This window comes from Ursus maritimus, unplaced genomic scaffold (genome assembly GCF_017311325.1).
Source record: "Ursus maritimus isolate PB19 unplaced genomic scaffold, ASM1731132v1 scaffold_2, whole genome shotgun sequence".
Lineage (NCBI taxonomy): Eukaryota > Metazoa > Chordata > Mammalia > Carnivora > Ursidae > Ursus > Ursus maritimus.
This window is the reverse complement of record NW_024424452.1, coordinates 22,302,274-22,316,463: the sequence shown is the minus strand read 5'-3', so window position 1 is coordinate 22,316,463 and position 14,190 is coordinate 22,302,274. Positions and strand designations below refer to the sequence as shown.

Sequence of the window (14,190 nt, the reverse complement as noted above, 5' to 3'; positions counted from 1 at the left end):
TAGTACTAGAAGTCCTTGCAACAGCAATCAGACAACAAAAAGGGATAAAAGGTATCCAAATCGGCAAGGAAGAAGTCAAACTGTCTCTCTTCGCAGATGACATGATACTCTATATGGAAAACCCAAAAGAATCCACCCCCAAACTAGAAGTTATAGAGCAATTCAGTAATGTGGCGGGATACAAGATCAATGCTCAGAAATCAGTTGCATTTCTATACACGAACAATGAGACTGAAGAAAGAGAAATTAGGGAATCCATTCCATTTATAATAGCACCAAAAATCATACGTTATCTTGGAATTAACTTAACCGGAGACGTAAAGGATCTATATTCTAGAAACTACAAATCACTCTTGAAAGACATTGAAGAAGACACAAAAAGATGGAAAAATATTCCATGCTCATGGATCGGAAGAATTAACATAGTTAAAATGTCTGTGCTACCCAGAGCAGTCTACACTTTCAATGCCATCCCGATCAAAATACCAATGACATTTTTCTTTTTTTTTTTTTTTAATATTTTATTTATTTATTTGACAGAGAGAGAGACAGCCAGCGAGAGAGGGAACACAAGAAGGGGGAGTGGGAGAGGAAGAAGTAGGCTTCCAACGGAGGAGCCTGATGTGGGGCTCGATCCCAGAACTCCACTTCATGCCCTGAGCCAAAGGCAGACGATTAACGACTGAGCCACCCAGGCGCCCCAATGACATTTTTCAAAGAACTGGAAGAAACAGCCCTTAAATTTGTGTGGAACCAGAAAAGGCCCTGAAGCGCCAAGGCATTGTTGAAAAGGAAAAACAAAGCTGGGGCATCATGTTGCCAGATTTCAAGCTATACTACAAAGCTGTGATCACAAAGACAGCATGGTACTGGCACAAAAACAGACACATTGACCAATGGAACAGAATAGAGAACCCAGAAATGGACCCTCAGCTCTTTGGGCAACTAATCTTTGACAATGCAGGAAAAAACATCCGGTGGAAAAAAGACAGTCTCTTCAATAAATGGTGCTGGGAAAATTGGACAGCTACATGCAAAAGAATGAAACTTGACCACTCTCTCACACCATACACAAAGATAAACTCCAAATGGATGAAAGACCTCGATGTGAGACATGAATCCATCAAAATCCTAGAGGAGAACATAGGCAGCAGCCTCTATGACACCGGCCACAGCAACTTTTTTTTTTTTTTTTCACAGCAACTTTTTTCATGACACATCTCCAAAGGCAAGAGAAACAAAAGAGAAAATGAACTTGTGGGACATCATCAAAATAAAAAGCTTCTGCACAGCCTAGGAAACAGTCAAAAAAAACCCTAAGAGGCAGCCCACGGAATGGGAGAAGGTATTTGTGAATGACACTACAGATAAAAGACTGGTATCCAAGATCTACAAAGAACTTCTCAAACTCAATACACAAGAAACAAATAAATCATGAAATGGGCAGAAGATATGAACAGACAGTTTTCTAATGAGGACATACAAATGGCTAACAGACACATGAAAAAATGTTCACAATCATTAGCCATCAGGGAAATTCAAATCAAAACCACACTAAGATACCACCTTATGCCAGTTAGAATGGCAAAAATTGACAAGGCAAGAATCAACAATTGCTGGAGAGGATGTGGAGAAAGGGGATCCCTCTTACATTGTTGGTGGGAATGCAAGTTAGGTACAGCCACTCTGGAAAACAGTGTGGAGGTCCCTTAAAAAGTTAAAAATTGGAGGCCTACCCATGACCCAGGCTATTGCACCGTACTGGTATTTACCCAAAAGATACAGACGTAGTGAAGAGAAGGGCCTTATGCACCCCAATGTTCATAGCAGCATTGTCCACAATAGCTAAATCGTGGAAGGAGCCGAGATGCCCTTCAACATATTACTGGATTAAGAAGATATGGTCCGTATATACAATGGAATATTACTCAGCCATCAAAAAGAACGATTTGTCAACATTTGCTGCAACATGGACGGGACTGGAGGAGATAATGCTAAGCGAAATAAGTCAAGCACAGAAAGACAATTATCATATGGTTTCACTCATTTATGGAACATGAGAAGTAGGGAAGATTGGTAGAGAAGAAAGGGAAGAAGAAAGGGGGTAAACAGAAGGGGGAATGAACCACGAGAGACTATGGACTCTGGGAAACAAACTGATGGCTCGGGATGGGATAGGCTGGTGATGGGTATTAAGGGATGTATTGCATGGTGCACTGGGTTATAATGCAGAATGAATCGCGGGAACTTTACATCAAAAACTAGAGATGTGGGGAGGAGTTAAGATGGCAGAGGAGTAGGAGACACCTTTTTCAGCCGGTCCCCTGAGTTGAGCTGGATAGGTACCAGACCAGCCTAAACAACCACGGAACCAGCCTGAGACGCAGGAAGATGCATCTGGATCTCTACAAATGAACATCTCCAGTCCTGAGTATTGAGGTACGAAGCGGGGAGCCATGAAACCGTGCACAGATAGCGGAAGATAAACAGAAGGGGGAGGGAGCCGCCGCGTTCGGGCGCCAGGAAGCGGTAGCCACCTGCACGGGGGAACGGGCGGGCTCGCGGACCCGCAAAACAGCAGACTGAGACCCTGAACCGGGTGCGCGCGCCACCAGGCTTCCCACGGAACTCCGGAATCCCGGTGCGCTCACTGGATCCAGACTGAGACCTGGAGCTTCCGGAGCACGCAGGGGCGGCTGGCGGCTGGCGGCGTTAGAAACACAAAGGACAGAGACGCGCCGGCCCTGGAAGTGAGGGCTGGGATGCCGGGGGTGGGGCGCACATCCCGGGACGCTGCAGGGTTGAGCAACACCAACAGTAACAGAGTTAAGGTGGCCAGAACATTAGTGGAGAACGGGCCGCAATCCCTCTGTTCAGTGACAGAGGCTGAAATTCGGCCGCTGCTGCTCTGACTCTCAGAAGAGGCACAGCAGACCGCCAGGGAAAGCCGCCAGAGAACAAAAGCCTGGAAATACCGGCTCAGAGAGTGCCCATCCCCATCCCCCCTCGCAGGGGACACGGAGACTCTACCCAAACAGGGTTGCCTGAGTATCGGCACGGCAGGCCCCTCCCCCAGAACACAGAAGGCAGGCTGAAAAATCAAGAAGCCCACAATCTGGGCGCCTGGGTAGAGCACTCATTGAGCGCCTGTCTTCGGCTTAGGGCGTGATCCCGGCGTTCCGGAAAGGAGTCCCTCATCGGGCTCCTCCACTGGGAGCCTGCTTCTTCCTCTCCCACTCCCCTGCTTCTGTTCCCTCTCTCGCTGGTTGGCTGCCACATAAATAAATAAATAAAATCTTTAAAGAAGAAGCCCACATCCCTAAGATCCCTATAAAACAAGGGGCACGGCCTGGGACCCAGTCAATAATTTGGGCTCTGGAAACCCCGCAACCTCTCTTCATCAGAATGACAAGAAGGAGAAGCCCCCCCCAGCAAAGAAAAGACAGTGCGTCTGTGGCCTCTGCCACAGAAATAATGGATATGGATGTAACCAAATTATCAGAAATGGAATTCAGAGTAACGATGGTCAAAATGATGAGTAGAATTGAAAAAAACTATTAACGAAAAGGTTACTGAGAATATAGAATCCCTAAGGACAGAAATGAGAGCGAATCTGACAGAAATTAAAAATTCTATGAGCCAAATGCAGGCAAAACTAGAGGCTCTGACGGCTAGGGTCACAGAAGCAGAGGAACGGGTTAGTGAATTGGAGGATGGGTTAATAGAAGAAAAAATGAAAATAGAAGCTGGTCTTAAAAAAATCCACGCCCACGAATGTAGGTTACGGGAGATTACTGACTCAATGAAACGATCCAATGTTAGAATCATCGGCATCCCCGAGGGGGTGGAGAAAAACAGAGGTCTAGAAGAGATATTTGAACAAATTGTAGCTGAAAACTTCCCTAATCTAGCAAGGGAAACAAACATTCGTGTCCAAGAGGCAGAGAGGACCCCTCCCAAGCTCAACCACGACAAACCTACGCCACGTCACGTCATAGTGCAATTCGCAAATATTAGATGCAAGGATACAGTATTGAAAGCGGCCAGGGCAAAGAAATTTCTCACGTACCAAGGCAAAAGCATCAGAATTACGTCAGACCTGTCTACACAGACCTGGAATGAGAGAAAGGGTTGGGGGAGCATATTTAAAGCTCTTTCAGAGAAAAACATGCAGCCAAGGATCCTTTATCCAGCAAGGCTGTCATTCAGAATTGATGGAGAAATAAAGACATTTCAGAATCGCCAGTCACTAACCAATTTTGTAACCACGAAACCAGCCCTACAGGAGATATTACGGGGGGTTCTATAAAAGTAAAAAGGCCCCAAGAGTGATACAGAACAGAAAGTCACAGCCAATACAAACAAAGACTTTACTGGCAACATGGCAACATTAAAATCATATCTCTCAGTAATCAGTCTTAATGTAAATGGTTTGAACCATCCCATAAAACGCCACAGGGTTGCAGATTGGATAAAAAGAAATGACCCATCCATTTGCTGTCTACAAGAGACTCATTTCGAACCCAAAGATGCATTCAGACTGAGAGTAAGGGGATGGAGTACCATCTTTCACGCAAATGGACCTCAAAAGAAAGCTGGGGTAGCAATTCTCATATCAGATAAATTGGATTTTAAACTACAGACTATAGTTAGAGATGCAGAAGGGCACTATATTATTCTTAAGGGAAGTATTCAACAAGTGGATATGACAATTATAAATATATATGCCCCCAACAGGGGAGCAGCAAGATACACAAGCCAACTCTTAACCAGAATAAAGAGACATATAAATAAAAATACATTAATAGTAGGGGACCTCAACACTCCACTCTCAGAAATAGACAGAACACCCTGGCAAAAACTAAGCAAAGAATCAAAGGCTTTGAATGCCATACTCGACGAGTTGGACCTCATAGATATATATAGAACACTACACCCCAGAACCAAAGAATACTCATTCTATTCTAATGCCCATGGAACATTCTCAAGAATAGACCATGTTCTGGGACACAAAACAGGTCTCAACCGATACCAAAAGATTGAAATTATCCCCTGCATATTCTCAGACCACAACGCTCTGAAATTGGAACTCAACCACAAGGAAAAATTTGGAAGAAACTCAAACACTTGGAGACTAAGAACCATCCTGCTCAGGAATGACTCGATAAACCAGGAAATCAAAAATCAAATTAAACAATTTATGGAGACCAATGAGAATGAAAATACAACAGTCCAAAACCTATGGGATACTGCAAAGGCAGTCCTAAGGGGGAAATACATAGCCATCCAAGCCTCACTCAAAAGAATAGAAAAATCTAAAATGCAGTTTTTATATTCTCACCTCAAGAAGCTGGAACAGCAACAGAGGGACAGGCCTAATCCACGCACGAGGAAGCAGTTGACCAAAATTAGAGCTGAAATCAATCAAGCAGAAACCAGAAGTACAGTAGAGCAGATCAACAGGACTAGAAGCTGGTTCTTTGAGAGAATCAATAAAATTGACAGACCACTGGCAAGACTTATCCAAAAGAAAAGAGAAAGGACCCAGATTATTAAAATTATGAATGAAAAAGGAGAGGTCACGACGAACACCATTGAAATTGGAAGGATTATTAGAAATTTTTATCAACAGCTATATGCCAATAAACTAAGCAATCTGGAAGAGATGGAATCCTTCCTGGAAACCTATAAACTACCAAGATTGAAACCGGAAGAAATTGATTCCTTAAACAGGCCAATTAATTATGAAGAAATTGAGTCAGTGATAAACAACCTTCCAAATAACAAAACTCCAGGCCCGGACGGTTTTCCTGGGGAATTCTACCAAACATTCAAAGAAGAAATAATACCTATTCTCCTAAAGCTATTTCAAAAAATAGAAACAGAAGGAAAGCTACCAAACTCATTCTATGAGGCCAATATTACCTTGATCCCCAAACCAGGCAAAGACCCCCTCAAAAAGGAGAATTACAGACCGATTTCCCTAATGAATATGGACGCCAAAATCCTCAACAAGATACTTGCTAATAGAATCCAACAGTACATTAAAAGGATTATCCATCACGATCAAGTGGGATTCATACCTGGGATGCAAGCGTGGTTCAATATTCGCAAATCAATCAGCGTGATACATCATATCAACAAGAAAAGACTCAGGAACCATATGATCCTCTCAATCGATGCCGAAAAAGCATTTGACAAAATACAGCATCCTTTCCTGATTAAAACCCTTCAGAGTGTAGGAATAGAAGGTACATTTCTCAATCTCATAAAAGCCATCTATGAAAAGCCTACTGCAAATATTATTCTCAATGGGGAAAAGCTGGAAGCCTTTCCCTTAAGATCAGGAACTCGACAAGGATGCCCACTCTCGCCACTATTATTCAACATAGTACTAGAAGTCCTTGCAACAGCAATCAGACGACAAAAAGGGATCAAAGGTATTCAAATTGGCAAAGAAGAAGTCAAAATGTCTCTCTTTGCAGATGACATGATACTCTATATGGAAAACCCAAAAGAAGCCACTCCCAAACTATTAGAAGTTATAGAGCAATTCAGTAACGTGGCGGGATACAAAATCAATGCTCAGAAATCAGTTGCATTTCTATACACGAATAACGAGACCGAAGAAAGAGAAATTAGGGAATCCATCCCATTTACAATAGCACCAAAAACCATACGTTACCTTGGAATTAACTTAACCAGAGACGTAAAGGACCTATATTCTAGAAACTATAAATCACTCTTGAAAGACATTGAGGAAGACATAAAAAGATGGAAAGATATTCCATGCTCATGGATCGGAAGAATTAACATAGTTAAAATGTCCATGCTACCCAGAGCAATCTACACTTTCAATGCTATCCCGATCAAAATACCGAGGACATTTTTCAAAGAACTGGAACAAATAGTCCTTAAATTTGTATGGAAACAGAAAAGGCCCCGAATCTCCAAGGAATTGTTGAAAAGGAAAAACAAAGCTGGGGGCATCACAATGCCGGATTTCGAGCTGTACTACAAAGCTGTGATCACAAAGACAGCATGGTACTGGCACAAAAACAGACACATAGACCAATGGAACAGAATAGAGAGCCCAGAAATGGACCCTCGGCTCTTTGGGCAACTAATATTTGATAAAGCAGGAAAAAACATCCGGTGGGAAAAAGACAGTCTCTTCAATAAATGGTGCTGGGAAAATTGGACAGCTACATGCAAAAGAATGAAACTTGACCACTCTCTCACACCATACACAAAAATAAACTCCAAATGGATGAAAGACCTCGATGTGAGACAGGAATCCATCAAAATTCTAGAGGAGAACATAGGCAGCAACCTCTACGACATCGGCCAAAGCAACCTTTTTCATGACACATCCCCAAAGGCAAGAGAAACAAAAGATAAAATGAATTTATGGGACTTCATCAAGATTAAAAGTTTCTGCACAGCCAAGGAAACAGTCAGAAAAACTAAGAGGCAGCCCACGGAATGGGAGAATATATTTGCAAATGACACTACAGATAAAGGACTGGTATCCAAGATCTACAAAGAACTTCTCAAACTCAATACACAAGAAACAAATAAACAAATCAAAAAATGGGCAGAAGATATGAACAGACACTTTTCCAATGAAAACATACAAATGGCTAACAGACACATGAAAAAATGTTCAAAATCATTAGCCATCAAAGAAATTCAAATCAAAACCACACTGAGATACCACCTTACGCCAGTTAGAATGGCAAAAATTGACAAGGCAAGAGACAACAATTGTTGGAGAGGATGTGGAGAAAGGGGATCCCTCCTACATTATTGGTGGGAATGCAAGTTGGTACAGCCACTCTGGAAAACAGTGTGGAGGTCCCTTAAAAAGTTAAAAATTGAGCTACCCTATGATCCAGCCATTGCACTACTGGGTGTTTACCCCAAAGATACAGACGTAGTGAAGAGAAGGGCCATATGCACCCCAATGTTCATAGCAGCATTGTCCACAATAGCTAAATTGTGGAAGGAGCCGAGATGCCCTTCAACAGAGGACTGGATTAAGAAGTTGTGGTCCATAAATACAATGGAATATTACTCAGCTATCAGAAAGAACGAATTCTCAACATTTGCTGCAACATGGATGGCACTGGAGGAGATAATGCTAAGTGAAATAAGTCAAGCAGAGAAAGACAACTATCATATGATCTCTCTCTTCTATGGAACATAAGAACTAGGAAGATCGGTAGGGGAAGAAAGGGATAAAGAAAGGGGGGGTAATCAGAAGGGGGAATGAAACATGAGAGACTATGGACTATGAGAAATAAACTGAGGGCCTCAGAGGGGAGGGAGGTGGGGGAATGGGATAGACTGGTGATGGGTAGTAAGGAGGGCACGCATTGCATGGTGCACTGGGTGTTAAACGCAACTAATGAATCATCGAGTTTTACATCGGAAACCGGGGATGTACTGTATGGTGACTAACATAATAAAAAAATATTATTAAAAAAAACTGCCATAGATGCATAAAAACCAAACTCTAGAACAGAAACAGGTTCAAATTCATGTAGAAATTTAGTACTGATAACAAGTGATTTCAAGTGATGAGGAAGAGGTGAAGTTTAGGAAGATTCTGGAAAGATGGTGGTATGAGAAGCACCAGAAATCTCTCCCCTAGACAGACACCAGTTGCACAGGCAGAATTTGTCTGATGCAACCATTTTAGAACTCCAGAGTCTAAAGGCTTATAACTTCCAGGGAGAACCAGGACATTGAGTTGCCGGCAATTTTGGTCAACTTTGGCTCCTAACACACTAGCAACTACCCCACTAGCCATATTCATGGAACAGCTTGCAACAGCTTGCAGGAAGCTGGGTGGCCAAAAAGACTTCAAATATCAGGAATCTGTGCACTGACTGCTGCTTCTGCCCAGAAGTGCAGAGGAGGGCAGCCGCTGTCGCACCTCCCCTCACTGTTGCAAGTCTCTCCAGCTGAGGCTGAAGTGACTGCCAGGGGATTTAAAGGACTGGCACGCTCCCTACCCCGACCCCTTTATTTTTCACTTTTTCCCCTTTGGGGAGACATTAAAAACTAGGATATTAAAAAAAAAATGATCATATATACAGAAAAAACTAGAAAGTGACTATGCATGCCCAGGAAAAGCTCAGAAAAGACCTGAGAAGACCTTAGGTTTACAGCTCATGCTGATCCTCAGCACGGACACAACCTGCAACAATCTAAGGAACAAAAACAATAACCAAGAAAACAGCAAAACCCGGGAAAGGGTGAGAATCTGACTCCCAGAGTTATCACATTATCAGATTTAAATGTCTGGTGTTCAAATAATCACAAGGCATACAAAACCAGGAAAATATGGGGCACTCAAAAAATAAATCAACGGAAACTATCCCTGAAAGACCTAATGGCAGATACAGTTGACAATGACTAAGACAAATGTGTTTTAAAGATCTCAAAAGAACAAGAGGATATAGAGACAGTCAAGAAAATAATGTGTGAACAAAATGGAAATGACAGAACTAAAGAGAAAACCAAAATAATTCTGGGGCTGAAAAGCACAGTAATAGAAATGAAAAATTCACTAGGGGGATTCAAAGGAAGATTTGAGCAGGTAGAAGAATGAATCAGCAAACCTGAAGATAAAATGATGGAAATTACTGCATCTGAGAAAAACAGCTGTGAAGGAAAGTGAGCAGAACCTAAGGGACATGTGTGACACCACTAAAAAGACCAATATACACATTGTGGGAGTCCCAGAAGGAGCGAGATAGAAGCAGAGACTATATGAAGAAATAATGGCTGAAAACTTCTCAAACTTGATGAAAAGGCATGAAGATAAACATTCAAGCAGCTCAATAAACTCCAAGTAAGATAAACTCAGACCCATTGAGACACATTATAATCAAACCAAAAGCCAAAGAAAATCCTGAAAAGCCACAGAGAAGCAAATCCTCACACATAGGGGATCCTCAATAAGATAATCAAAAGATTTCTCATTAGGAACTTTGGAGGCCAGAATACAGTGGGCATCAGTAGATACAAAGTGCTTCAAAAACAGTAACAACAAGAACTGTCAACCAAGAACCCTATATCCCGTTATACTCTCCTTCGAAAGTGAGGAAGAAGTTAAGACATTCCCAGGTAACAAAAGTCGAGGGAGTTCATGACCACTAGATGTGTCCTGCAAAGTGAAACATGGGCACTAGACAATAACCTGAAGCCCTATTGAGAAAGATTTCAATAAAGGTAAATAAATGTATGGACAATTATAAAAGCCAGTATAACAATGGTTTGTAATACTACTTTTTTTATTTTTTTAAGATTTTTTTTTTTTTTTTTTGTCAGAGAGAGTGAGTGAGCACATGTAGGGGGAGCGGCAGGCAGAGGGAGAAGCAGACTCCCCGCTGAGCAAGAAGCCAGGTACAGGACTTGATCCCAGGACCCTGGGATCATGACCTTAACTGATGGAGCCACCTAGGCGTCCCTACTTTTTGTTTCCTACATGACTTAAGAGACTAATGCATTTGGGGCACCTGGCTGGCTCAGTCGACAGGGCATGTGACTCGATCTTGGGGCTGTGAGTTCAGTCCCCACATTGGGCATAGAGCTTACTTAAAAAAAAAAAGAAAGAAAAGAAACTAATACATTTAAAGAAAAATTATTAGTGTAAAAGTTGTATATTACTGCAACTTTGTTTTTTAGAGATTTTATTTATTTTAGAAAGTGAGCAAGCAAGAGCACAGGTGGAGGAAGGGGCAGAAGGGGAGGGAGAGGGAGAGAATCTCTCACGCTGCCTCCCTGCTGAGTGCAGAGCCCAGAGCTGGGCTCAATCCCATGACCCTGAGATATTAACCAAGCCAAAACCAAGAGTCTGATGCTCAACCGACTGAGCCACCCAGGTGTCCCCTGCAACTTTGATTTATAACTCCAAATCTGGTCTTCTAACGCATTAAAAAATATATTAATGTTTTTGGGTACACAATGCATAAAGAGGTAGCTTTGTGACATCAATAACCAAAAGGGATGGGGTTGGAGGTTTAAAGGAATGGAGTTTCTTTGGTTTTGTTTTGTTTTTTGTTATTGAAGTTAAGCTGGCATAAATTCAAATTACTGTTTTAATTTTAACATGTTAAATGTAATCCCTACGCTAACCATGAAGAAAATAGCTGTAGAATATACACAAAAGGAAGTGAGAAAGGAATTTAAACGTCTCATTATTTAAAAAAAAAAAAAATCATCAGCTAAACACAAAAGATGACAGGAGTGCAGGAAATGAAGGACAAAAAAGCTGTAGGGCGTATAGAAAACAAACAGCACAATGAAGAATTTCCTCCTTATCAAAATTACTTTAAATGTAAGTGATTCAACTCTCCAATCGAAAGACAGATATTAGCAGAAGAGAGAAAAACACACGATCCAATATGGATGGACCTAGAGGGTATTATGCTAAGTGAAATAAGCTAAAGAAAGACAAATATGATTTCACTCATATGTAGAGTTTAAGAAACAAATGAACAAAGAAATCAGACTAAAATACAAAGAACTAATTGGTGATTGCCAGACGGGAGGGGAGCGGGAATGGGTGAAATAGATAAAGGGGATTAAGAGCACACTTATCTTGAGCACCAAATAATGTATAGAACTGCTGAATCATTATATTGTACATCTGAAACTAATAACACTATGTTAATTATGCTTCAATTTTAAACACACACACACACACACACACACACAAGATTGAACTACATGCTGTCTACAGGAGACTCACTTGAGATCCAATGACACAAACAGGTTGAGATTGAAAGGATGGAGAAAAGATATTCCAGGGAAATTAGGAGACTTTATACCCCATTCACAATGGATAGAACAATCAGACAGAAGATAACTAAGGAGACAGAAGATAACTAAGGAAACAGAAGATTTAACACAATAAGCCAACATATAAGGCACACTCTACACAACAAAATACACATTCTTCTCAAGTGCACATAGGACATTTTTACGGAGAGAACATAAGCGATAAATTAAGTTTCAACACATCTTAAAATATACCATACAAACTATCTTCCTTGACCACAAAAGGATGAATTTAGAAATCAGTAACAAAAAATTGGAAAAGTCATCAAATTGCTAACATACTTTTAAACTACCAATGGATGAGAAATCAAAGAGAAATTAGAAAATACTTAAGACATGAATGACAATGAAAATACAACATCCCAAAACTTACGGAACATAGCAAAAGTAGTGCTAATGGGGAAATTTAGTATTATAACTGCTTACCTTAAAAAACAGGAAAGAATGGCATCTGGCTGGCGCACTTGGTGGAGCATGTGACTCTTGATCTTGGGGTTGTGGGTTTGAGCCCCGTGTTGGGTACAGAGATTACTTTTAAAAAAATCTAAAAAAACCCAAAAGATATTAAATCTACAACCTGATTTTACAACCAAAAAAACCCCAAAAAACAAACAAACAAACAAACAAAAAACAACCCAAAAAAGTATTAAACCCAAAGTGAGGGGAATAATAAAGATGATAGAGATCAATGAAATACAGAATATAAAAACAATAGAGAAAAATCAACGAAACTAAAAGTGGTTCTTTGAAAAGAAGAAAAAAGAGAAAAACCTTTAGCTAGGTAGCCTAAAAGAGAAGACTCAAATTACTAAAATTAGAAATGAAAGTGGAGATTTTACAGAAATAAAATGGACTATAACAGAGTACTATGGTTGTAGGCACTGAGTAATATATAAAATTGTCAAATCAATATGCTGTACACCTGAAACTAACACAACATTATATGTCAATTATACTTCAATTAAAAAAAAAAACAAACCTATATTGGGGGACCTGGCTGGCTGAATCAATGGAGCATGCAACTCTTGGTCTCAGGGTTGTGGGTTGAGCCCTGAATTGGGTGTAGAGATTAATTTAAAAAAATAAAAATCTTAAAAAAAATAAATTTAAAAACCACTATAGACATTGCTTTGAGAGAGAGCATGTGAGAGAGCACAAACTGTGAACAATTCTATGCCAACAAGTTAGATAACCTAGAACAAAGGGACAAATTCCTAGAAACACAAAACCTACCAAGACTAAATCAGAAAGACAGAAAATCTGAATAGACCTGTAAGTAGTAATAAGCTGAATCAGTAATAAAAAAAATCTCACAACAAATAAAGAGCCCTGGACCTAATGGCTTCACTGGTGGATCTGAGCAAACATATAAAGAACTAATACAAATCCTTCTCAACCTTTAAACACACACATACACACACACACACACACACACACACACACACACGTAGGAATACTTCCTAACTCAGTCTATGAAGCCAGCATTACCCTGATATTAAAGCCAAAGACACCACAATGAAACTACAAACCAATATCCCTTACGAACACTGATGCAAAAATCCTCAACAAAATACCAGTAAATAGAATTCAGCAGCACATTAAAAAGATTACATATCATGACAATGTGGGGTTTATTCCTGGAATGCAAGGATGGTACAACCTACAAAAATTGATCAATGTGGACGCCTGGGTGGCTCAGTCGGTTGGGCGTCTGCCTTCGGCTCGGGTCACGATCCCAGAATCCTGGGATTGAGTCCCACATCGGACTCCTTGCTCAGCGGGGACCCTGCTTCTCCCTCTACCTGCTGCTCCCCCTGCTTGTTCTCTGACAAATAAATACAATTAAAAAAATAATAAAAATTGATCAACACAATATGGCACATCAACAGAATGAATAAAAACTACCACATGATCATCTCAAATGATGCAGAGAAAACATATGGCAAAATACTACATCTTTTCATGGTCAAAAAAAACCCCAAAACATTTAATGAGCTAGGATGATATCTACTTCAACATAATAAAAGCCATGTATGAAAAATCCACAGTGAACATCATACTCAACATTGAAAAAATGAAAGCATTTACTCAAAGATCAAGAACAAGGCAAAGATGCCTGTTTTAATCACTTCTAATTTAACAGTACTGGAAGTTCTAGCCAAAGCAATTAGGCAAGAAAAACAAACGGAAGTCATGCAGATGGGGAAGGAAGAAGTAAAATTTTCTACTTGCAGATGATATGATCTTATATGTAGAAAACTCTGAAGAGTCCACACACAAAAAACCCTGCAGAATAAATGAATTCAGCAGAGTAGCTGGATACAAAGTCAACACACA

At 40.6% G+C, this 14,190-nt stretch overlaps 1 long non-coding RNA gene across 1 annotated transcript in view; it reads right to left on the bottom strand.

Moving 5' to 3' along the window:
- LOC103668876 overlaps nt 1-12,318 on the bottom strand; it is a 19,711-nt gene extending 7,393 nt beyond the window's left edge. The window contains exon 1 of the long non-coding RNA XR_570161.2: nt 12,280-12,318. This is a non-coding gene — a long non-coding RNA (uncharacterized LOC103668876). The remainder of the gene's footprint in view (nt 1-12,279) is intronic.
- Between the last annotated feature and the right edge of the window lie 1,872 nt (nt 12,319-14,190).